This window comes from Schistocerca piceifrons, chromosome X (genome assembly GCF_021461385.2).
Source record: "Schistocerca piceifrons isolate TAMUIC-IGC-003096 chromosome X, iqSchPice1.1, whole genome shotgun sequence".
Classification (NCBI taxonomy): domain Eukaryota; kingdom Metazoa; phylum Arthropoda; class Insecta; order Orthoptera; family Acrididae; genus Schistocerca; species Schistocerca piceifrons.
The window spans coordinates 231794693-231819937 of NC_060149.1; the positions used below are offsets into that span (position 1 = coordinate 231794693).

General features: G+C 44.0%; 1 protein-coding gene across 2 annotated transcripts in view; it reads right to left on the minus strand.

The window, feature by feature from the left end:
- LOC124721797 (protein turtle homolog B-like) overlaps positions 1-25245 on the minus strand; it is a 406195-nt gene that overhangs the window by 263451 nt on the left and 117499 nt on the right. The window lies entirely within an intron of this gene.

Consider the following 25245-nt stretch of genomic DNA (forward strand, 5'->3'; position numbering starts at 1 on the left):
TTTCAATTGGCTAACTTTTTTGAGGCGGTTGGGGAGAATTAATGAGAGGAAACTACATAACAATAAGGTGATTAGTTGCTACACAGTTGCAGACGCTGGCGGGCCTAACGAAGCGACTGTAATCGGCCGTGCAGCAGAAGAGGTTGACGACCTGATGTGGCTTGGCGGATTTCCATGGACGATCTTTCGCGGCCACTACGCCGAAATTGCAGCAGCAGAGTACGAAAAAGTCTGCTTCATTCAGAATGATGAAGCGAACTGCCTCTCACTGAGCGCAAGCAGGGCGAGTCGTACGGAAGTAGGCGGAAAATTTGCCTAATCGCGAGCTCCACGGGCTAATGGGTAACCCCGCCGACTCCACATATTCATCACCTATATTGCCGCAGTCACGTCGCCGCCGGGAAGACGCAAATAGACCTAGCGTTCCGTCTGTTATGAGAAAGTGACGTCACTCGTGTCGATCTGACGACTATTTTCGTACGGCTTCCACGCCTGGCGAGCCTGCTATGCAGACGTGTCTATGTTTTACGATCATTCGTAAATTTTCGCCCGTGCAGCTGTCTGTCAACGACAGCATCTCTATGTTGTTGCGAGGTCGATCGATAACTGAGTACGTACATTACGAATTAGAAAAATCGGACAACTGTGAGTAGGACTCGCGCTCCGATGATTCAGGACAGACTTAATTATGTATATAGATAATTCATCTATAGGTTTTGACGAGCAAGTATCGAGAAATGTGACATAAAAGACCGTATATTTTGACCGCAATGACTCAGAAGCTTTAATTTTGTTTTGCCGCGTGGAGTAGGCTCACGGTCTGTGGCACCTTGCCAGGGTTTGCGTACCTCCCCCTGTCGGAGGTTCGAGTCCTCGCTTGGGCATGGTTGTGTGTGTCGTCCTTAGCGTAAGTTAGTTTAAGTTGGATTAAGTAGTATGTAAGCCTAGGGACCGATGACCTCAGTAGTTTGGTCCCATAGAAATTTACCACAAATTTCCAATTTTTTTAATTTTTTACATCGCCAAGGGATCGTAGTTCCCAGTATTTGACGTAAATTTTAACTTCATACCTTTACCCGTTCCAGATGAAAAGAGGACTCGACAGACGGGCGTATCTTTTGATTACTTTAACCTAAAACCTTAAATTTCTTACTCCGCTGAAGGAGCGCAGACCTTAGTATTTGACATAAGTTTCGATCTGATACTTGAATCCATTCCTGAGAAAAAGGGATCTTAACAGACGGACAGACAAATTCATCCGGAGTTCCGTTTTTACGATTGAGGTACCAATCCCTAAAGAGGTTGTTTTAATGGCAATATTCTGTTGTGGCTTCCAGTGTAATATTGTATTATTCGTGATTTTCGTGTGTGTTCAAGTTTCAAAGTTGCTTTCAAATAGGGTAGTAAGTAAGTCTGTCTTTTGCCATTCATTAAATAACGTCATTATGGTTAATCCCGTTCAGCCTAACCCCTGCCTGTTAACCTCGTAACAAACAACGTAGTCTGAAAGCCAAAACTGCAGTTGGATGTATATTAATGGTTGTGTCCTATACGTCGCTTCTCTCCTTTGTAGATGTTGTCTGAGAAATATGCAGAAGACAGTCGCTGAAATACTGCCAGTTAATTTCTTTGTTTTCGTTAATGTCATAGGAAAAACAGCAGCCTTCTTTCTTACTGTGTTCGCTACTTTCATCTGCGCTGCCATGGTGACGATACCATCTCGTCACGAATCGCGCACCTGTTCTCTTGTTAGAATCACCTGTGATGAATATTCTACACACTTCTATTCTACTAAATGTAAATCAGACGGATAGAGAGGGTCGTACTGGAATGCAGGGGGGAAGGGTGTCGGAACACAGAATCTGTAAGGAGCCTCTTCTGCCTACTTTGCTGATCTATTGCAGCCTAATAATCTGTGGCACTGGAAAGGGTGTTGTTGTGGACTGGAGGCAGTCACTTTGAGGAAAATCTCGCTCCCGCTGTAAAAGATTAATAAAGGTGTCCTGGTAGGATGTAAGCGTGGGTTCTAGGGCAGCGCAAACACCATGAAAGTACATCTACATCTAAATCTACACGCTACTCTGCAAATCGCACTTAAGTACCCGGCACAGGCTTCATCGAACCACCTTCACACTAATCGTCTATTACTCCACTCACGAACAGTGTGCGGAAAAAACGAAGACCTATATCTTTCCGCGTGAGCTCTGATTTCCTTTGTTTTATTATGATGATCGTTTCTCCGTATATAGGCCAGCGTCAACAAAATATTTTCGCATTCGTGGGAAAACGTTGGTGATTGAAATTTCGGGAGAGTAACCCGCCGCAACGAAAAACGCCTATGTTTTAGTGATTTCCATCCCAAATCCTGTATCACGTCCGTGATACTCCCTCTCTTATTTCTCGTGACACTCTCTCTCCTATTTCTCGACAGTACAAAACGTGCTGCCATTCTTTGAACTTCCTCGATGACTCCGTTAATTCTATTTGGTAACTATCTCACACCGTGCAGTAGTACTCCAAAAGCGGACGAACAAGCTTAGTGTAGAGAGGCTCTAGTAGATCTGTAGCATCTTCTAAATGTTGTGCCAGTAAAAGGCAGTTTTTTGATTCGCCTTCCTCACAACATTTTTGTGTGTGTTCTTTCCAGTTTAACCTGTTGGTAATTGTAATTCCTAGATATTTAGTTGAATTTACGACCTTTAGATTTGACCGGTGTATCATGTAACCGAAGTTTAACGGATTCCTTTTAGCACTAATGAGTATGACCCTGCACTCTTAATTATTTAGGGTCAATTGTCATATTTTGTGCCATATACATATCTTATCTAAATCGTTTTGGAATTGGTTTTGATCTTCTGATGACTTTATTAGACGATAAGCGACAGCATCATCTGCAAACAACCTGTCACGACTGCTGAGATTATCTCCTAAAGCATATACATAGATAAGGAACAGCAGAGGGCCTGTAATACTACCTTGCGGAACGCCAGGAATCACTGATTTACTGGATGACTTTCCGTCAGTTACTACGAACTGTGATCTGTCTGACAGGAAATCACGAATCCAGTCGCATAATCGAGACGATATTCCACAAGCACGCAATATGATTATACAAGCTGCGTGTGAGGTACGGTGTCAAAAGCCTTCTGGAAATCTAGAAGTGCGGAATCAATTTGAAATCCTTTGCCGATAGCACTGAGCACTTCACGTGAGTAAAACACTAGTCGTGTTTCGCAAGAACGATGTTTTCTAAACACATTCTGGCTATGTTCAAATGGTTCAAATGACTCTGAGCACTATGGGACTCAACTGCTGAGGTCATTAGTCCCCTAGAACTAAGAACTAGTTAAACCTAACTAACCTAAGAACATCACAAACATCCATGCCCGAGGCAGGATTCGAACCTGCGACCGTAGCGGTCTTGCGGTTCCAGACTGCAGCGCCTTTAACCGCACGACCACTTCGGCCGGCTCTGGCTATGTGTCAAGATCATTCTCTTCCAGGTAATTCATAATATTCGAACACAATATATGTTCCAAAATCCTGCTGCGTATCAACGTTAATGATATGAGCCTATAATATAGTGAATTATTCCCATTGCCTTTCCTGAATATTGGTGTGACCTCTGCAGCTTTCTAGTCTTTGGGTACGGAGCGAGCCGTTGTATGTGATTGTTAAGTATGTAGCTACTGCATCAGCATACCCTGAAAGGAATCTAATTGGTGTACAGTCTGGACTTGCTTTTGGTAAGTTATTTAAGTTCCTTCACTTTCCGAGGAAATCTACTTCTGAGTTACTCACGTTGGGGGCTATTCTTGATTCGAATTTTGAAGTATGTACTTCGTCTTCTTTGGTTAAGGAATTTGGGAAGGCTATGTTTAGTAACTCTGCCTTAGAAGAAACGTCATCGATAGTATTTCCATTGCTCTCGTGCAGTAACAAAAATGGTTCAAATGGCTCTGAGCGCTATGGGATTTAACATCTGAGGTCATCATTCCCCTAGAACTTAGAACTACTTAAACCTAACTAACCTAAGGACATCACACACATCCATGCCCTAGGCAGGATTCGAACCTGTGACCGTAGCAGCAGCGCGCTTCCTGACTGAAGCGCCTAGAGCTGCTCGGCCAACCGGCCGGCACAGTAACACAGGATTGTGAGTAATAAAATATATTAATCATCTTTGGTAACACTGGTTGCAGCAATTGTAGAATGTAAGTTTAGCCTATCTCTCCTGCGTTGACTGCAGATCAGTGAACACAAACTAAATATAGTCGTCTGAATTAAAGTCGAAAGAAAACTAATATTCTGTCTTGATATACTATTCGAAGACTAGTTCCAAACTAACATTACTCAATTAAATCTCTAGGCACGCGGTCTCTGTCCATACACGATAGTTCTATTCGCCGTTTTGTTCCTACTGAAGGCCAACCACTGCCTATCTATTGGCCACAGTTTCTGTCTCACACGACGACTTGAAGACACGACGGATGGTTTGCAGGAACTCCTTAGCAAGACTCGGACTGACTTACAACATGCAACTCACAATTTGTTACTTAAGCGCGCGTCTTTCTGCCTGGTTGGAACTGCCGCTACGGGGGCATGATTCTCGCTGGTAGAGTGACTTCTGCTCGCAGCGATGTTCCCGCTGCGGACAGACGTCCACCGTACTGCTAATACCAACTCTTCTTCTAAGGTATCTCAGTACACCACAGGTACCTTAACTTTCGTAAAGGGTACCCTCGGTCATGCACCGTATGCGGATAAAGCAGTACATATGTAGATGTAGGTGAAGGTGAGGATTTAGATTACGAGTACAGCGTGTTGTAGTTGTAACTTCTCTCTTCGTAATCCTTACAAACCCATGCAGAAAATTACGCATCACGAAAAGTGCTACAGAAAGGAAGACAGTGGACCATTTTATACCTACAAAAGGGATAGAGCACTTTAACTAGACACTCAACTTATTCGACTTATCTACTCACGTTAGTATGGTGAGATGACAGTAGATGTCGGCGTAGGGAGGTAGTTATTATTGAACGTATGGTTGTGAATCATGATGCAAGAAACTAAGAGGCAGCTGCACAGTACAGAACATTCAGAATTTTGGAAGGTTGCTGGATAAATGAATTTTCAATGCCTTCAGGAAATTAGGAACTAAATTCTCGGAAACGGAACTTCATTGTTATATCTACGTGGAACTTACAGCTTGTTTCATCTTAGTGATTTGCTTCTTCGTGATTTATTTCTTGCACAAAAATATTCTTTCGTCCTCGATTAGTTGTGCCGTTATGGTTCAAATCTGAAAGCAGCCGTAAACGATCTTGCTGAAGAATGTTTGTACCGTTCAGTTCCATCTAATATGTTTAGTGCAACTTGAGCCATTCAAAGGCTTCTATGTTAAATGGTCTCGCAATTAGGTAGTAACATCATCTGTACCCATAACATATGATCTGGCTGATATCTAATGATTCTCATATCGATGAAAAGTTACAACCTGAATAAAACATTTTAACACACGTAGACAAAAATTAAAATTACACTTCGCAATATGACAACAGTGGTTTCTAATTAAGAAAATTTTACATTGGTTACCTAGCTTCTTTCGGTTTAGGCATATTTTTGCTTTGCCACATTTCTTCCTCTTTAGTTTCGATCTCCTATGTCTAAAAACATAGGACCTATCAACAACTGAATTAACTTTAGGAGAGTCATCCTTAAATATATTTTCCTCCTGCTTCTACTATCTTTCATTAAGTTCGTTGAGCTCTGCCAGTGATTTAGATAGCGGGTCCTATATAAGCTTGTTACCCAGGCGCCTACACATTTATCGATATCGAGCACTCAAACTGCCAAAAATCTCGCAGCTTCCTATTATTATTCTTTGTAGACATTATGTCATCGCTTTAGATTCTGTAATTTCCCAGCTCGTAAGCCAAGGTGCGTTTTTGGATCTACACATAGTCTCAAAAAGGTGCAAGCCGTCATCAACGTTTCATGATTGATAGTGGTAAAATAAAACATTTTATTTTTCTCGCGTACTTTTACTTTTATGCGTATAGAATGGCCCGTGAGATTCAAAGTTGGTGTTAAATTTGCCTCGTGATGTACCTCATTATATTTTAGAGATACTCTCTACTCTGACTTTTATGTGCACAGACACAAAATTAACATCTGCGTATGAAGAACTAACACTCTAAAATTGGGAAAAAGTTTCACGACTGGTAGGTACTGCTCCAGTAATACGGGCATTATGGAGTATCTATCGGTGTCTAGCACATCAGATACTTCAAAACCCCATATTCAAATGTTCACCCCAACCCCCGTCGCGTATTTGAAAGCCTGTGTCGTAAAGAAAAGCTTGAAGGGCTTTCCATTGTAAGGAGAGCACAACGCACATCTTCTCTGTTAAAATAAAAAATTTCAGGTATGACGAACTAATATCGAATCTACATCTAGAAAAACACAATCGTCTTGGCACACAGGCTTCACTGAAATTGGAAATTTGTGGTATGGACTATGGGACCAAACTGCTGAGGTCATCGGTCCCTAGACTTCCGCACTACGTAATATAACTTAAACTAACTTTCGCTAAGGACAACATCCACACCCATGTCCGAGGGAGGACTCGAACCTCTGACGGGTGGAGCCGCGCGAACCGCGACAAGACGCCCTAGACCGCACGGTTACCCCGCGCCGCCAGGTTTCACTGACACGAAGATATTGTCAGCATGTGTGTTGCGGCGATATATCACATACTGTGGAACTGCATTTGATGAAACGTGGTACGAGAATCTTTGTTGTTTGATAGAGTAATAAGAGATAATAGCGGTCAGTTCCTCGTATGTTACCAACAGTAAAGTAACATGTAGAAAGACTTCGCTAAAGGCCAGCATCCTTGACAACATCTACGTCTACATACACGGAAGAGCCAAATAAATTGGTACACCTGGATAATATCGTCCAGGGCCCCCGCGAGCACACAGAAGTGCCGCAACATGACGTGGCATGGACTCGACTAATGTCTGAATTAGTACTGGCGGATATTCACACCATGAATCCTGCAGGACTGTCCATAAATCCGTAAGAGGACGAAGGAGTGGAGATCTCTTCCGAACAGCGCGTTGCAAGGCATCCCAGATATGCTCAATAATGTTCATGTCTGGGGAGTTTGGTGACCAGCGGAAGTGTTTAAATTCAGAAGAGTGTTCCTGGAGCCACTCTGTAGCAGTTCTGGATGTGTGGAGTGTTGCACTGTGTTGCTGGAATTACCCAAGTCCATCGGAATGCACAATGGACATGAATGGATGCAGGTGACCAGACAGGATGCTTACGTACGTGTCACCTGTCTAGACGTATCAGGGGTCCCAATCACTCCAACTGCACACGCCCCACACCATTACAGAGCCTCCACCATCTTGAAAAGTCCCCTACTGTCATGCAGGGTCCTTGGATTTATAAGGTTGTCTCCATACCCGTACACGTCCATCCACTCGATACAATTTGAATCGAGACTCGTCCGACCAGGCAAATGTTTCTAGTCATCAGCAGTCCAATGTCGGTGTTGACGGGCCCAGGCGAGGCTTAAGGCTATGTGTCGTGGAGTCATAAAGGGTAGAACAGTGGGCCTTCGGCTCCTAAAGCAAATATCGATGACGTTTCGTTGAATGGTTCGCACGCTGACGCTTGTTGATGACCCAGCACCTAAATATGCAGCAATTTGCGAAAGGGTGCACTTCTGTCACCTTGGACGATTCTCTTCAGTCGTCTCTGGTCCCGTTCTTGCAGTATCCTTTTCCGGCCACAGCGATGTCGGAGGTTTGATGTTCTACCTGATTCCTGATAGTCATGGTATACTTGTGAAATGGTCATACGTGAAAATCTTCACTTCATCGCTACCTTGGAGATTCTATGTCCCATCGCTCGTGTGCCGACTGTAACACGACGTTCAGACTCACTTAAATCTTGATAACATGCAATTACAGCAGCAGTAACGGATCTAACAACTGCGCCAGACACTTATTTACATATCTCCGTATTTGAATACGCATGCCTATACTAGTTCCTTTGGCGCTTCACTGTAGATGATCCACAAGCCACCCTAGGGTGCGTGGTGGAGGGTACACTGTTCCACTACTTGTTGTTTCCTTTCCTGTTTCTCTTGCAAATAGAACGAGGGAACACGACTATCTACATGCCTCCTAATTTCTCGTACCTTATTCTCCTGGTCCTTACGCGCAATGTATGTTTGCGGCAGTAGAATCGTTCGGCAGTCAGCTTCAGTTGCTGGTTCTCTAAACTTCCTCAATAGTGTTTGTTGAAAAGAACGCCGGCCTCCCTCCAGGGACTACCATTTGAGTTCCTGAAGCATCTCAGTAACGCTTAAGTTTTGTTCGACCCTGCCGGTAACAAATCTAGCAGCCCTCCTCTGAATTTTTTCGATGTCTTCCTTTAATCCGACCTGGTACGGATCCCAAACACGCGAGGGTTACTCAAGAGTAGGTCGCACCAGCGTCCTTTATGCGGTGGCCTTTACAGGTGAACCACTCTTTCCTAAAATTCTCCCAATAAGCCGAAGTTGACTATTCGTCTTCCCTAGCACAGTTCTAAAACGCTCGTTTCACCTCATATCGCTTTTCAACGATACGCCCAGATATTTAAACGACTTGACTGTGTCAAGCAGGACACTAGTAATACCGTATCCGAACATTACAGGTTTGATCTTCCTACTCCTTCCCATTAAAACATTTTTCCACATTTAGGGCTAGTTGCCATTGATTACACCAACAAAATTTTTGTCTGAGTCCCCTTGTTTCTTCTTACAGTCCTTTAACTTCAATGCCATACCGTACACCACGACGTCATCAACTAACAAACGCAATTGTTGCTCACCCTGTCCGCCAAATCATTTATGTGTATAAAGAAGAGCAGCGGTGCTATCACACTTCCCGAGGACACTCCTGACGATATCCTTGTTTCTGTGCAGTTGCACTCAGTGATTTAGATTACAGATGGCAATGTTCCACCTGACTGTACGCATTTCAAAATCAAGATTCCTTTGTGAGAAACAGTCTGCTGCAGTTTTGCTCATCTGTAGTTGTTCTGCTACGTAAAATAATATTGTCAGCTGTTGTACTGGAACTTGAATTTCGAAACCCCACTTTTCTTTGATCGACGTCATCTGAGCACCACTAGCTGTTGGATGGGACAGTAGCGATGGAACACTCTTTTATACAGTTAATGCCTCCCTGTCTGCCGAGGTGGTCCATTGATCGTGACTGGACCAAATATCTCACGATATAAGCGTCAAACGAAAATACTACAAAGAACGGAACTTGTCTAGCTTGAAGGGGGAAACCAAACAGCGCTATCGTTGGCCCGCTAGATGGTACTGCCATAGGTGAAACGGATATCAATTGCGTTTTTTTAATAGGAACCACCATTTTTTATTACATATTCGTGTATTACGTAAAGAAATATGAATTTTTTAGTTAGACCACTTTTTTCGCTTTGTGATAGATGGCGCTGTAATAGTCACAAACATATGGCTCTCAATTTTAGACGCACAGTTGGTAACAGGTAGGTTTTTTAAATTAAAATACAGAACGTAGGTACGTTTGAACATTTTATTTCGGTTGTTCCAATGTGATACGTGTACCTTTGTGAACTTATCATTTCTGAGAACGCATGCTGTTACAGCGTGATTACCAGTAAATACCACATTAATGCAATAAATGCTCAAAATGATGTCCGTCAACCTCAATGCATTTGGCAATACGTGTAACGACATTCCTCTCAACAGCGAGTAGTTCGCCTTCCGTAATGTTCGCATATGCATTGACAATGCGCTGACGCATGCTGTCAGGCGTTGTCGGTGGATCACGGTAGAAAATATCCTTCAACTTTCCCCACAGAAAGAAATCCGGTGACGCCAGATCCGGTGAACGTGCGGGCCATGGTATGGTGCTTCGAAGACCAATCCACCTGTCATGAAATGTGCTATTCAAACCGCTTCAACCGCACGCGTGCTATGTGCCGGACATCCATCATGTTGGAAGTATGTCGCCATTCTGTCATACAGTGAAACATCTTGTAGTAACATCGGTAGAACATTACATAGGAAATCAGCATACATTGCACCATTTAGATTGCCGTCGATAAAATGGGGGCCAATCATCCTCCCTCCCATAATTCCGCACCATACATTAACCCGCCAAGGTCGCTGATGTTCCACTTGTCGCAGCCATCATGGATTTTCCGTTGCCCAGTGGTGCATATTATGCCGGTTTACCCTACCGTTGTTGGTGAATGACGCTTTGTCGCTAAATAGAACGCGTGCAAAAAATCTATCATCGTACCGTAATTTCTCTTGTGCCCAGTGGCAGAACTGTACACGACGTTCAAAGTCGGCGCTATGCTATTCCTGGTGCATAGAAGTATGGTACGGGTGCAATCGATGTTGATGTAGTATTCTCATTACCGACGTTTTTGAGATTCCCGATTCTCGCACAATTTGTCTGCTACTGACGTGCGGATTAGCCGTGACAGCTGCTGAAACACCTACTTGGGCATCATCATTTGTTGCAGGTCGTGGTTGACGTTTCTCACGCGGCTAAACACTTCCTGTTTCCTTAAATAACGTAACTATCCGGCGAACGGTCCTTACACTTAGATGATGTCGTCCAGGATACCGAGCAGCATACATAGCACACACCCGTTGGGCACTTTGATCACAATAGCCGTACATCAAAACGATATCGACCTTTTCCGCAATTGGTAAACGGTTCATTTTAACACGGGTAATGTATCACGAAGCAAATACCGTCCGCACTGGCCGAATGTACTTATACGTTTCTGACTATTACAGCGCCATCTATCACAAAGCGAAAAAGGTGGGCCAACTAAAACATTCATATTTCTTTACGTACTACACGAATATGTAATAAAAAAAAACGCAGTTGATATCCGTTGTCCTATGGCAGCGCCATCTATCGGGCCAACCATAGCGCCATCTGGTTTCCCCCTTCTACATCTACATCTACATCTATACTCCGCGAGCCACCTTACGGTGTGTGGCGGAGGGTACTTATTGTACCACTATCTGATCCCCCCTTCCCTGTTCCATTCACGAATTGTGCGTGGGAAGAACGACTGCTTGTAAGTCTCCGTATTTGCTCTAATTTCTCGGATCTTTTCGTTGTGATCATTACGCGAGATATATGTGGGCGGTAGTAATATGTTGCCCATCTCTTCCCGGAATGTGCTCTCTCGTAATTTCGATAATAAACCTCTCCGTATTGCGTAACGCCTTTCTTGAAGTGTCCGCCACTGGAGCTTGTTCAGCATCTCCGTAACGCTCTCGCGCTGACTAAATGTCCCCATGACGAATCGCGCTGCTTTTCGCTGGATCATGTCTATCTCTTCTATTAATCCAACCTGGTAAGGGTCCCATACTGATGAGCAATACTCAAGAATCGGACGAACAAGCGTTTTGTAAGCTACTTCTTTCGTCGATGAGTCACATTTTCTTAGAATTCTTCCTATGAATCTCAACCTGGCGCCTGCTTTTCCCACTATTTGTTTTATGTGATCATTCCACTTCAGATCGCTCCGGATAGTAACTCCTAAGTATTTTACGGTCGTTACCGCTTCCAATGATTTACCACCTATGGCATAATCGTACTGGAATGGATTTCTGCCCCTATATATGCGCATTATATTACATTTATCTACGTTTAGGGAAAGCTGCCAGATGTCGCACCATGCATTAATCCTCTGCAGGTCTTCCTGGAGTACGTACGAGTCTTCTGATGTTGCTACTTTCTTGTAGACAACCGTGTCATCTGCAAATAGCTTCACGGAGCTACCGATGTTGTCAACTAAGTCATTTATGTATATTGTAAACAATAAAGGTCCTATCACGCTTCCTTGCGGTACTCCCGAAATTACCTCTACATCTGCAGATTTTGAACCGTTAAGAATGACATGTTGTGTTCTTTCTTCTAGGAAATCCTGAATCCAATCACAAACCTGGTCCGATATTCCGTAAGCTCGTATTTTTTTCACTAAACGTAAGTGCGGAACCGTATCAAATGCCTTCCTGAAGTCCAGGAATACGGCATCAATCTGCTCGCCAGTGTCTACGGCACTGTGAATTTCTTGGGCAAATAGGGCGAGCTGAGTTTCACATGATCTCTGTTTGCGGAATCCATGTTGGTTATGATGAAGGAGATTTGTATTATCTAAGAACGTCATAATACGAGAACACAAAACATGTTCCATTATTCTACAACAGATTGACGTAAGCGAAATAGGCCTATAATTATTCGCATCTGATTTATGACCCTTCTTGAAAATGGGAACGACCTGCGCTTTCTTCCAGTCGCTAGGTACTTTAGGTTCTTCCAGCGATCTACGATAAATTGCTGATAGAAAGGGGGCAAGTTCTTTAGCATAATCACTGTAGAATCTTAAGGGTATCTCGTCTGGTCCGGATGCTTTTCCGCTACTAAGTGATAGCAGTTGTTTTTCGATTCCGATATCGTTTATTTCAATATTTTCCATTTTGGCGTCCGTGCGACGGCTGAAGTCAGGGACCGTGTTACGATTTTCCGCAGTGAAACAGTTTCGGAACACTGAATTCAGTAATTCTGCCTTTCTTCGGTCGTCCTCTGTTTCGGTGCCATCGTGGTCAACGAGTGACTGAATAGGGGATTTAGATCCGCTTACCGATTTTACAAATGACCAAAACTTTTTAGGGTTCTTGTTTAGATTGTTTGCCAATGTTTTATGTTCGAATTCGTTGAATGCTTCTCTCATTGCTCTCTTTATGCTCTTTTTCGCTTCGTTCAGCTTTTCCTTATCAGCTATGATTCGACTACTCTTAAACCTATGATGAAGCTTTCTTTGTTTCCGTAGTACCTTTCGTACATGATTGTTATACCACGGTGGATCTTTCCCCTCGCTTTGGACCTTAGTCGGTACGAACTTATCTAAGGCGTACTGGACGATGTTTCTGAATTTTTTCCATTTTTGTTCCACATCCTCTTCCTCAGAAATGAACGTTTGATGGTGGTCACCCAGATATTCTGCGATTTGTGCCCTATCACTCTTGTTAAGCAAATATATTTTCCTTCCTTTCTTGGCATTTCTTATTACACTTGCAGTCATTGATGCAACCACTGACTTATGATCACTGATACCCTCTTCTACATTCACGGAGTCGAAAAGTTCCGGTCTATTTGTTTCTATGAGGTCTAAAACGTTAGCTTCACGAGTTGGTTCTCTAACTATCTGCTCGAAGTAATTCTCGGACAAGGCAGTCAGGATAATGTCACAAGAGTCTCTGTCCCTGGCTCCAGTTCTGATTGTGTGACTATCCCATTCTATACCTGGTAGATTGAAGTCTCCCCCTATTACAATAGTATGATCACGAAACTTCTTCACGACGTTCTGCAGGTTCTCTCTGAGGCGCTCAACTACTACGGTTGCTGATGCAGGTGGTCTATAGAAGCATCCGACTATCATATCTGACCCACCTTTGATACTTAGCTTAACCCAGATTATTTCACATTCGCATTCGCTAATAACTTCACTGGATATTATTGAATTCTTTACTGCTATAAATACTCCTCCACCATTGGCGTTTATCCTATCCTTGCGGTATATATTCCATTCTGTGTCTAGGATTTCGTTACTGTTCACTTCCGGTTTTAACCAACTTTCCGTTCCTAATACTATATGCGCACTATTTCCTTCAATAAGAGATACTAATTCAGGAACCTTGCCCTGGATACTCCTGCAGTTTACCAATATTACGTTAACTTTTCCTGTTTTTGGTCTCTCAGGACGGACGTTCTTTATCAACGATGATAATGTCCTCTCTGGTAAGCCGTCCGGTATTTTATCGTTTCGCCCAAGGGGGGGTCCCTCTAACCTAAAAAACCCCCGTGTGCACGCCACAGGTACTCTGCTACCCTAGTAGCTGCTTCCGGTGTGTAGTGCACGCCTGACCTGTCTAGGGGGGCCCTACAGTTCTCCACCCAATAACGGAGGTCGATGAATTTGCAACCATTATAGTCGCAGAGTCGTCTGAGCCTCTGGTTTAGACCCTCCACACGGCTCCAAACCAGAGGACCGCGATCGACTCTGGGCACTATGCTGCAGATATTAAGCTCAGCTTGCACTCCGCGTGCGATGCTGGTTGTCTTCACCAAATCAGCCAGCCGCCGCAAGGAACCAAGGTTGGCCTCAGAACGCAAGCGGCAGGCGTCATTCGTTCCGACATGTGCTACTATCTGCAGCCGGTCACACCCAGTGCGTTCAATAGCTGCCGGAAGGGCCTCCTCCACATTACGGACGAGACCCCCCGGCAAGCACACCGAGTGCACACTGGCATTCTTCCCCGACCTACCCGCTATTTTCCTGAGGGGCTCCATAACCCGCCTAACGTTGGAGCTCCCTATAACTAATAGGCCCGCCCTCTGTGACTGTCGGGACCTTGCCGGAGAATCGGCCACTGGCCCAACAGGCGAGGCATCCTGTGGTGGCTCGGAAACGATGTCATCACCACTAGGAAGCACCCCGTACCTGTTGGAAAGGGGTAAGGCAGCTGCCACGCGGCCAGATCCCACCTTCGCCTTTCGGCCAGGCACGCGCGAGCCCACCACTGTCCGCCTTTCACCCTGGAGTGATGGCTGACCGGTAAGATGCTCACTGCCGGAAGACGCAGCGACATCAGGGGTTCCATGTGATTCCAAGGCCACCGAAGTAGGCATAGATCTCACCACAGTTGCTCCAACGCCACTACGAGCCGACGCCTGCGCCTCGAGCTCGATGAGCCTAACAGATAAAGCCTCCACCTGCCCCCGAAGAGTGGCCAATTCTCCTTGCGTCCGCTCACAACAACCACAGTCCCTACACATGACTATGTTTACCCTACTCTATACGGTGACAAATTCCCAAGATAATCTTCTGATGAGCTACTCTGATAATCAAGAAACACTCACTGAAATACGAGACGCGAAAACTACGCTAGGTTTTCCCAGAAAAACTATTTAAAAGCTAAGCGCAGCAAATAAGTACAAAAACGCTTTATACAAACAGTACTCGCTGCTGCTGGTGCTCTCGCTCTGGCTGTCACAAGACAACTGCTGATTCAAGTGACTAGTGGCTAACGGCCGCGAAACAAACAAAAGACGGTTTTAGGGCGCTTTCTGTTCTAAACGATCAAGAAAACACTAAGAAATCTAACACGAAAACTACGTAAAGTTTTATCAAGAACTGTTAGTTACTATGCAGAGCAGATAAACACAAATAGAATCCCTTCCTTAGTGGAAGGTCGTAAACAAAATGCAAAATAAACGCTTTATACAAACAGTACTCGCTGCTGCTGGTGCTCTCGCTCTGGCTGTCACAAGACAACTTCAAGCTAGACGAGTTTCGTTCTTTGTAGTTTTTTCGTTTGATGCTTATTTCGTGAGATATTTGGCCCGGTCACTATCAATGGACCATCCGGTGTAAATTTTACGCTGACAAACCAGAATAACTCGAAAAATAAGCTTCACACAAAAAAATGTGTAGAACCCAAAGTTGATTATTATCGAGGAAGACATCTGCTGGTGTTAAAATTAGCCCGCCACCCCGCCACACTTGGGGAAGGAAACTTTAAACTTTCAAATAGGAATCCCCATTTTTTATTGGAGAATCAGATTCTACATAAAAAATTACGTACATTTTGTCTTAAACATTTGTTTTGATTCTCGGTAGTTGGCGCTATAATTCAAGAAAATCTATGTTTTCATTTTTGCGTGGAAAATGGTTACGAATAAATTGGCTCTGAGCACTATGCGACTTAAATTCTGAGGTCATCAGTCGCCTAGAACTTAGAACTAATTAAACCTAACTAACCTAAGGACATCACACACATCCATGCCCGACGCAGGATTCGAACCTGTGACCGTAGCGGTCGCTCGGTTCCAGACTGTAGCGCCTAGAACCGTACGGCCACTCCGGCAGGCGGTTACGAATAATTAAAAATTACTTATTTACTTCGTAAATTTTGATTCGCTAGAACTAAAACTCTCCCTCTGTCCCCATAGGGTTGGGTTTGAGAGAGAGGAATTACAGTTTTTACCCAAATATTAATTTTTCCACAGATTCGGATAAGTTTTGTTTGTTTCGTGGTCATGAGGCCACACAACTTTTAATTATCAAACAAATCATCTGCCTAGCTAACTAACTGGATTTTCTTGAATTACAGCACCAACTACCAAGAATCAAAACAAATGTTTAAGACAAAATAGTCGTAGTTTTATGTAGAATCCGATTTTTCAATAAAAAATTGGGGTTCCCATTTGAAATTTTAAAGTTGCCTCCCGCCCCACCCCCAGGAGGCTGGGGTGGCGGGCTAATTTTAGCACCTTGAAAATAATCAACTTTGGGTTCTACACATTTTTTCATGTGAAGCTTATTTTTCGAGTAATTCTGGTTTGTCAACTTAAAATTTACACCCTGTATAGTTTGCAGTTACTTCAAAAGTTATCCTCTGAGTTTGGTGAATCTTAGATGACCTCTCAAATACTTAAAAAAAATCACATAAATAAGACACGTAACGCCAATTACACACAAAAAATGTTTCAACTTGAGATATGTTTGAACTGTACACACATAATGTCAGTAAAGTGTGTGACCTAAAACACTAATACAGCTCATACATCGACGTGTGATTTTGTTAATGTGGTGTCCGTGGGCTCCACGAGACGAGAATTACATTTTTGTTGCAAAATTACTCTTGGGAGATAAAGATCTGTGGAAAAAGACTGTCAGAGACAGAACTAGCCTCTTCGTTAGTTGAGTTGTTTGTTTGATGTTGAACATATTCATGCAAGAGACCTCGATACTGACGGTTTCGCGGTAAAGCGCGTGCCTGGAGTCCGAGAAGTCGCAGTATTTTATGTCGCCCGGCCCACGGAAGTTTTCAGCCTGACTCTGACGTAACCTTCACCACTCAACGATGTGACGAGGCAGCACGGACGCCGCGTGGTTCGGATTCCACGCTACACTTTAGTTGCCCTTTCCCTGGTTGGGTAACTGGGCTAGGCTAGGGATACGCAAGCTGCCGAAGCGGCATCCTATCGCAAGACTTGCACTCGGTCAATGACCCACACCCAATTATTATCCAAGTCAGTGTAGTCAAGCGTTGTCGTTTCTTAGTATCATGTTATCATCAATCGCACCCGGCCTATCAAGTGATCTGCATTCCAGTGTAAGTTTTAAATTGTTCATTACACATTTCACTGCAGTAACGAGCTGAGATGGATAGAAACGTGTTTTGCTGCTTCTCGTATAGAATTTTCGCTCAATGGACTCATTGCTATCATCCGTCCGGTGCGGGCGTTTCTGCAGCAAGTGCATACCCTGAAAGGGAATGTCAATGCCCCAGTGTTTCGAGTGTCTCACAGCAACAATATCTTATCAGTGTTGCTGTAACAATTGTCTTTAGTTGACCGAACCTTCTGGTGACCGAACGTATGGTTAAGAATTGCTGAGGCTCTTGAAAAACTTACAGCGAACGTTTAACCACCTGGTGAAATATGCAGCGTTTGGACAAAAATATGGAACCCCACGGGAAATGTATGCTTGACATTATTTGCAGATGCTAGACAAGCCTGCAGGTTGTGCTGTTATATCTGACCACGAAAGGCACCTGTGCAAAGTGCTCAGTACGTTGAAAATGGCAGTCGTGGTTACATCAGTATTCTATATACAGGGTGTTTCAAAAATGACCGGTATATTTGAAACGGCAATAAAAACTAAACGAGCAGCGATAGAAATACACCGTTTGTTGCAATATGCTTGGGACAACAGTACATTTTCAGGCGGACAAACTTTCGAAATTACAGTAGTTACAATTTTCAACAACAGATGGCGCTGCAAGTGATGTGAAAGATATAGAAGACAACGCAGTCTGTGGGTGCGCCATTCTGTACGTCGTCTTTCTGCTGTAAGCGTGTGCTGTTCACAACGTGCAAGTGTGCTGTAGACAACATGGTTTATTCCTTAGAACAGAGGATTTTTCTGGTGTTGGAATTCCACCGCCTAGAACACAGTGTTGCTGCAACAAGACGAAGTTTTCAACGGAGGTTTAATGTAACCAAAGGACCGAAAAGCAATACAATAAAGGATCTGTTTGAAAAATTTCAATGGACTGGGAACGTGACGGCATACGGCAACCACAGAGGGCAACGCGCAGCTAGTGCAGCAGGTGATCCAACAGCGGCCTCGGGTTTCCGTTCGCCGTGTTGCAGCTGCGGTCCAAATGACGCCAACGTCCACGTATCGTCTCATGCGCCAGAGTTTACACCTCTATCCATACAAAATTCAAACACGGCAACCCCTCAGCGCCGCTACCATTGCTGCACGAGAGACATTCGCTAACGATATAGTGCACAGGATTGATGACGGCGATATGCATGTGGGCAGCATTTGGTTTACTGACGAAGCTTATTTTTACCTGGACGGCTTCATCAATAAACAGAACTGGCGCATATGGGGAACCGAAAAGCCCCATGTTGCAGTCCCATCGTCCCTGCATCCTCAAAAAGTACTGGTCTGGGCCGCCATTTCTTCCAAAGGAATCATTGTCCCATTTTTCAGATCCGAAACGATTACTGCATCACGCTATCTGGACATTCTTCGTGAATTTGTGGCGGTACAAACTGCCTTAGACGACACTGCGAACACCTCGTGGTTTATGCAAGATGGTGCCCGGCCACATCGCACGGCCGACGTCTTTAATTTCCTGAATGAATATTTCGATGATTGTGTGATTGCTTTGGGCTATCCGAAACATACAGGAGGCGGCGTGGATTGGCCTCCCTATTCGCCAGACATGAACCCCTGTGACTTCTTTCTGTGGGGACACTTGAAAGACCAGGTGTACTGCCAGAATCCAGAAACAATTGAACAGCTGAAGCAGTACATCTCATCTGCATGTGAAGCCATTCCGCCAGACACGTTGTCAAAGGTTTCGGGTAATTTCATTCAGAGACTACGCCATATTATTGCTACGCATGGTGGATATGTGGAAAATATCGTACTATAGAGTTTCCCAGACCGCAGCGCCATCTATTGTTGAAAATTGTAACTACTGTAATTTCGAAAGTTTGTCTACTTGAAAATGTACTGTTGTCCCAAGCATATTGCAACAAACGGTGTATTTCTATCGCTGCTCGTTTAGTTTTTATTGCCGTTTCAAATATACCGGTCATTTTTGAAACACCCTGTAGCAGTGATGGCATTATGTCGGAGCTAAAAGAATTCTAACATGGATAGACTGTTGGTGCTCGTATGGTGTATACTTTCTTAACAATGGGAGTCGAAGTGTTTGCTGTTTCAAGTGGCACCATATCGAAGGTTTATACTGCACAGAGGCAAAGCGGGAAAATATAATTCGCTAAGTGACAACGCGGACGAAAGTGTGTGCTGAGGGATAGTGACAGACAGTGATTGAAGACTATTGTGGCGAAAAATAAGATGACAGGTGCGAAAGGCACTGCAGAATTAAATGTCCTACCCGCGAACTCTGTCAGCACCAAAACATGAAGAGTGCTCCATAAGCAGGGAATTTGCAGAGCGACAAGGGATTCTAAAATCACTCATCAGTGATGCAAATGCCCGTAACATGAAAACGTGGTGCCGAAGGCATAAAACCTGATCCATGGAGCAATGGAAAATGTCTTTTTGTCGGATGAGTCTTGCTTTACACTGTTTCTAACTTCTGGTCGAATTTAAGTCTCAAGAGTGAAACATGACGGAGGTTCGGTGATGATTTGGACAGCCATATCGTGGTATTCTACGGGCCCCAGGGCTACGCTGCAAGGGCACACTTCTGCCAAGCATTGTGTTTCCATTTTCGTTGATCAGATCCATCCTATGGTACAATGTTCGTTCCACAATGCTGATGCTATGTTTCAAGACGGCTGTACACTCAGATCGCATTGTCCAGGACTGGTTTTGCGAGCACGAGGATGAACTGTGGCATGTCCCCTAGCCACCACAGTCACGAGATCTGAATATTATTGAGCTTTCATGGCGTACTTTGGAGAAAAGGATACATGATCGCTGTCCACCTCCATTATCATTACTTAAACTCGCCACCACAGTCACGAGATCTGAATATTATTGAGCTTTCATGGCGTACTTTGGAGAAAAGGATACATGATCGCTGTCCACCTCCATTATCATTACTTAAACTCGCCACTATAGTACGGAAAAAATGGTGTAAGATTCGCTTGAAAATCATGCAGGACCTGTATGTACACTAGTGGCCATTAAAATTGCTGCACTACGAGGATGACGTGCTACAGACGCGAAATTTAACCGACAGGAAGAAGATGCTGTGATATGCAAATGGTTAGCTTTTCAGAGCATTCACATAACGTTGGCGCCGGTGGCGACACCTAGAACGTACTGACATGAGGAAAGTTTCCAACCGATTTCTCATACACAAACAGCTGTTGACCGGCGTTGCCTGGTGAAACGTTGTTGTGATGCCTCGTGTAAGGAGGAGAAATGTGTACCATCACGTTTTCGACTTTGATAAAGGTCGGATTGTAGCCTATCGCGATTGCGGTTTATCGTATCGCGACATTGCTGCTCGCGTTGGTCGAGATCCAGTGACTGTTAGCAGAATATGAAATCGGTGGGTTCAGGAGGGTAATACGGAACGCCGTGCTGGATCCCAACGGCCTCGTATCACTAGCAGTCGAGACGACAGGCATCTTATCCGCATGGTTGTAACGCATCGTGCAGCCACGTCTCGATCCCTGAGTCAACAGATAGGGACGTTTGCAAGACAACAACCATCAGCACGAACAGTTCGACGACGTTTGTAGCAGCATGGATTATCAGCTCGGAGACCATGGCTGCGGTTACCCTTGAAGCTGCATCACAGACAGGAGCGCCCGCGATGGTGTACTCAACGACGAACCTGGGTGCACAAATGGCAAAACGTCATTTTTTCGGATGAATCCAGGTTCTGTTTACAGCATCATGATGGTCGCATCCGTGTTTGGCGACATCGTGGTGAACGCACATTGGAAGCGTGTTTTCTTCATCGCCATACTGGCGTATCACCCGGAGTGATGGTGTGTGGTGCCATTGGTTACATGTCTCGGTCACCTCTTGTTAGTATGGACGGCACTTAACAGTGGCCGTTACATTTCAGATGTGTTACGACCCGTGGCTCTACCCTTCATTCGATCCCTGCGAAACCCTACATTTCTGCAGGATAATGCACTACCGCATGTTGAAGGTCCTGTACGGGGCTTTCTGAATACAGAAAACGTTCGACTGCTGCCCTGGCCAGCTCATTCTCCAGATCTCTCACCAACTGAAAACGTGTGGTCAATGGTGGCCGAGCAACTGGCTCGTCACAATACGCCAGTCACTACTCTTGATGAACTGTGGTATTGTTTTGAAGCTGCATGGGCAGCTGTACCTGTACACGCCATCCAAGCTCTGTCCGACTCAATGCCCAGGCGTATGAAGGCCGTTATTACGGCCGAAGGTGGTTGTTCTGGGTACTCATTTCTCAGGATCTATGCACCCAAATTGCGTGAAAATGTAATCACATGTCAGTTCTAGTATAATATATTTGTCCAATGAATACCCGTTTATCATCCGCATTTCTTTTTGGTGTAGCAATTTTAATGGCCAGTAGTGTACTTATACCGGAAGTCTGGAAGCTGTTTTGAATGCCAACAGTTTTCCTACACACATATTAAGCATGGTAATGTGTTTTGTTTTTGGTGTGTCCATATTTTTGTCCTTCGTCTGTAAGTTTGACTTATTTCCATTCAGACAACAAGCGGCCTTCACAGTTCGTCAAGCAAACGCTACGTCGATGCCATTCGACCAAGTTTGCTCCTTAAGCTGTCAGTGGCAACACTGCAACGGTCCTGATTTGTTTGAAGTGCGCTCTCCTGCAGCACTACTGTGTCAACAACTCACTCAACTTTCGAGGCAACTTCTTAAAGCTTCCATGGGTAACTGCTGATTTGTGTGATTTCTCCATAATTTATGGAAACCGGGGCTATTATTACAAACACTGCCACATTTGGTAAGACTTTTTACCTTGTGACCTGTTTCATGCTGTGTGGCAATATTTTGCCTAGATCATACTAAATGGTGGGCGTTTATTGCCCAGTTCAATTTTTATTTGGAAACTTTCTGAATATCAATATAATATTGACCATATTTTCTTGATGTTAGTATCGGTACAACGAATATCTGTTATAATTTACATATGGCAATTTCTTTTGCTGTTTTGCCTAATTTACAATATCGACAAGAAAAGTTGCTATAGGGCGCGAGGGAAAATGCACATTACCATGCTTGGAGAAATAAGATAGCGCTGTGCTGGAAGAAATCTTTTGCTATATAGTGAAGGATGTGTGTCTGAATAAACATGGAAGGCTGCAGCTAAAGCATGGCGTGGCTCATTTTACGATAGACGATAATTTCTTCAGCGTGTTCTAAACAGTCACGAAGGTCCAGTTTCTCGTCCCTAAGACCATCACTTGCGCAGCAGTTTGCCTTCTGCCTCGGCGCACATTTCAGATTTGTTTATCGGATGTTGGTGCACATAAATCAGTGTCTGACTAATCCACTAGTGGCACTTCTGGCAGTCGACAGGGACCGTTCCAGCTCGCTATTAAAGTGGTACTCCATAACATTTACGTCTGTTCTGTGTGCCAAGAAAACCGTAACCGTGTCACGTTACGATATAATGAAAACCTATGTGCTGTATAACGACCCACATAATTTATAAGTTCGTAATGAGACTATATTTCTGCTATGTACTTACGTGCACTAATATTTGTGAAAATTGTCGTGTAACAAAAATGGTTCAAATGGCTCTGAGCACTTTGGGACTCAACTGCTGAGGTCATTAGTCCCCTAGAACTTAGAACTAGTTAAACCTAACTAACCTAAGGACATCACAAACATCCATGCCCGAGGCAGGATTCGAACCTGCGACCGTAGCGGTCTTGCGGTTCCAGACTGCAGCGCCTTTAACCGCACGGCCACTTCGGCCGGCTGTCGTGTAACACATGGTTCTCACAATGAATGCATCCGAAATGAATCAGTCGAACATATGGAAATTTGCCCGGTGAGTAGACTAGTTTGTCAGCAGTAAGTGATTACATCTGGTGAGAGATTACATACAAGTAATGATATTAGTGCACTACCTTACCGCAATGGAAAAATCACTGCTACACTAAATTCCGCCAGTAAAGAGAAGTCATATGAAGTAAAAATATGAAAGAACGTTCCAGTACGCTTACTCGATGTCGAAAGTCGCAGTACCAGCATATACTGATGATAACGGTTTCAGGGAGTTCAACCGTCGCACAGTTCTTAGCAAGCTTGCTGATTATCAATGTATGCATTTACTGAGACAAACAAGGTCTTCCCCATTAGCTATCCTCTTAAGACAGTGGCCCAGGCACACATATTAGACATTTAGAAGGCTGTCTGGTAATGACAATAGAACAACAACTATATTAAAATGGATAATAAAAAACACTCACGAGTGTCTAAGTGTCTGCGAGCACGTTCATGTAACATTCCTCAGGTATTAATAAGACTGTATGGGGCTATTCAAAAAGGAGAAACAGATTTCAAACATTTATTGTATCGAAACTACAAAAGATAGAATCACAATTCCAACGTTCCTGGAATGAGAAAAAATTCAAAGTTTTATGCATTCAATGTAGCACCATGTGTTACACGACAGATATCAAAACGGTAGCTCATTTCCTGCTACATACGAAGCACCTGGTCTCACGTTATCGAATTCACAGCTTTAGCATTGTGATGTCGCAGACTTTCAAGAGTGTCATGCATATTTCTCTAAGCACAGCTGACGTTACCTGAATGACACCATTCCAGGACGTTGGATTGGAATAGGAGGAGCAAGAAATGAATTTCATCGCCAGTGGTCTCCCAGGCCTCCAGACGTCACACCTTGTGACTTTTGTCTGTAGGATTACGTAAAAGTCCGCGTTTTATGCCACTTATGCCTGACACTGTTTAATGTCTGCGACATCGCATTGTTGAAGCTGTGAATTAGATAACGAGAGACCAAATGCTTCGTGTGAGGCAGGAAATGAGCCACTGTTTTGACATTGGTCGTGTAACACATGGTGCCCACATTGAATGCATAAGAATTTGAACTTTTCTCTTTCCAGGAACGTTGGAATTGCGTTTCTGTCTTTTGTACTTTGGAAGCAATGAATGTTTCAAATCTGTTTCGTCTTTTTGAATAGCCCCATATTATGGTGATGACATGAAGCACCAAATAAGGCGAGAAGTAGCCGAAAAAGGTAGCAAAATTTTTCCTTATATAGAGTGATACAAACTCTAAGGATTGATTGATGCCGGCCGAAGTGGCCGTGCGGTTAAAGGCGCTGCAGTCTGGAACCGCAAGACCGCTACGGTCGCAGGTTCGAATCCTGCCTCGGGCATGGATGTTTGTGATGTCCTTAGGTTAGTTAGGTTTAACTAGTTCTAAGTTCTATGGGACTAATGACCTCAGCAGTTGAGTCCCATAGTGCTCAGAGCCATTTTAACCACTTTTGATTCATTGATGAGAGGATACGGAACAAAAAAGGTATAATGAACTTACGTCTGGAAAGGCATGGTTTCCATGCTAGAGATCATTTATACAATGATATACTGTTACAGAGACTGCAGTCTAATACGCGCTGTACCACACAGCCACAGTTACAGTTGAAAATGGTTTCCATGTGCCTCAACGCACGCGTGTATGCTCCATAGCATGTTCTGTCTCATACGTTTAGATCGACCAGGCAGCATCCGAACAGTGTTAGAGGCATCACGAATACGCTGCTCCAGTGCTTCTATATCTGGAATGGGCTCTGCATATACAATACTTTTGAGATAACCCCATAACCAGAAATCGCACGAGTTGAGATTCGGTGAATGAGCAGGCCATGCAACTGGACCCCCCTCGTCCGATCCATCGACCAGGGAACACACGATTGAGATGCGTCCGGACGTTAAAGGTGAAGTGTTCTGAAGCACCATCATATAGCAGCCACATAACCCTGCGAATCATCAATGGCACTTCTTCGAGCAATGTAAGAAATATCACCCGCAAGAAACGCCAATAATTCCGTCCTGTTAGGCGACCTGTAAGGAAGATTTATTCCAAAA